The sequence below is a fragment of the Octodon degus genome, unplaced genomic scaffold (genome assembly GCF_000260255.1).
Source record: "Octodon degus isolate 3935 unplaced genomic scaffold, OctDeg1.0 scaffold00081, whole genome shotgun sequence".
In the NCBI taxonomy this organism is placed as follows: Eukaryota; Metazoa; Chordata; class Mammalia; order Rodentia; family Octodontidae; genus Octodon; species Octodon degus.
In genome coordinates this window covers 12,101,243-12,103,082 of record NW_004524657.1, presented here as the reverse complement: position 1 = coordinate 12,103,082, position 1,840 = coordinate 12,101,243, and positions in this window count along the sequence as shown.

Sequence of the window (1,840 nt, the reverse complement as noted above, 5' to 3'; positions counted from 1 at the left end):
TTAAACTTTGGTAATTTAAATATATAAATAATATATATAATTATTTTTATTAAACTAATATTATTTTCAGTGGAGTAAAATATGAAAGTTAATATTCGATGCACCCAAATCTAGAAAAATATTGTACTCGTTTCTGATTATCTGTTCTAGACATATCAATTGCTTGTTCAATTCCACACATGGACCTTATCCTTTTTTCTACTTAAGTAACCTAAATATGAATTTATGGGCAACTATTTCAAAGGATATTATTATTACTATTATTCATGTATTTAGTACACTGTCTACAGGGGCTCACTATGCAGCTTGGACTTGTAGAGATCCTCCTGTTTTCAGTCTCCCAAGCGCTGGGCCACCATGCCCAGTCTCAGTTGCTGTCTCAGTGTGCCCCAGGGACAGGGCCAGTATGGCACACCCGGCTCGAGCCCCAGTCCCTGAGTCTGGCTAAGCAGGTGCTTTAATCTGGTGAGCTGTCTGGGTGGCCCTCAAAGTATATTATTAATATCACAAAGTTTTAGTTTAGATTGAACTTCAAACTTAAAAACATTTTAGTTTGTAATTATACCACTAGGAACTTTTTTTTTTTTTTTTGCCTAATTCATTGAAAAATTGTGTGATTTGGTAAGGAGGGTGATTTCTGTATGGTAAATTACATGTAAGATCATAAATAGTTGCTTTGCTCTCAGGTTTTTTTCTTCCTTTGTGTCCTCTGCACTGGACTGAACGCTTTTGTGGATCCTGGCGCAACTTATCCAAACAGTTTGCTAGAGTGAGGAATTTGCTCTCTGACCTTTAACTTTTTTCACCCATGCTGTGATATGCAGGTCTTGTTTTGAAACTTTAAGATTAGATTTTGGAATCAAATTGAAAATATATTTTTGAAAAACATGGTAGCAGGTAAAGAAGCCACCTCACAGAAAGAAATAAATTCATTTCTTACTGGTAATTAAAAGAAAGCAGGATTACACATCTCAAAGATGCCAGAGCATGACAGACAAACCTTATGCTGAGTGTATTCATTGCAGTATAAAGTTTATTTCCTGTTATAAGTCATGCTATTTTATATTTTATTTTCCTCCTCCCTTCTTATTTTGTTATTTCATTTTGTTATTGTTTCTTAAAAGCCAAGAGAGTGGTCACAATAGTAACAAAACTTTGAAGGTTTCTTACACTTAGTATTTTAACAATTAAAAGAAAGCTAAAAACACAACTGCAAATAGAAATTCAAAGTAGGAAAAATTGTGTTCCTATAAGAACTTAGTATCTCCCGCTATCCTCTGTATATTCTGACAGTATTTTAACATTTTTATTATGAGACATTTTCAATCACTGCCATGTATCACATGAACAACATCAGGTTAAAAATGAATCACAACATCAGCTTCTACCACGTGTAAACTTTATCACACTTCTCCAAAAAGATAGCTAGGAGAGACTGAACCTAGTTCTCTATGGCACAATAAGATAACTATAGTCTACATGATTTAGACTATTTATTTATTTATTTTAATGTCTTTGGATGTTGCAGGGTCTCACTATTCAGCTTAGACTCATTGTGATCCTACTGTTTTCAGCCTCCCCAGTGCTGGATGACAGGTGTGTGGTACTACGCCCAGACTCTGGCCAGCTCAACCTGCCCTGGTGGCAGGGATGACACAGCATGTGATACTTGGGATTTGACCCTGGTCCCTGAATTTGCCTAAACTTGCCTAATTTGGGGCTTTAGTCTGCTGAGCTATATTGCTAGTCCCAATATAGACAATTTGTGAGATATTTCAAAATAATTAAAATGTCTGAACATTCCAAGACATGAAAATGATAAATGTTTGAGGAGGTGATT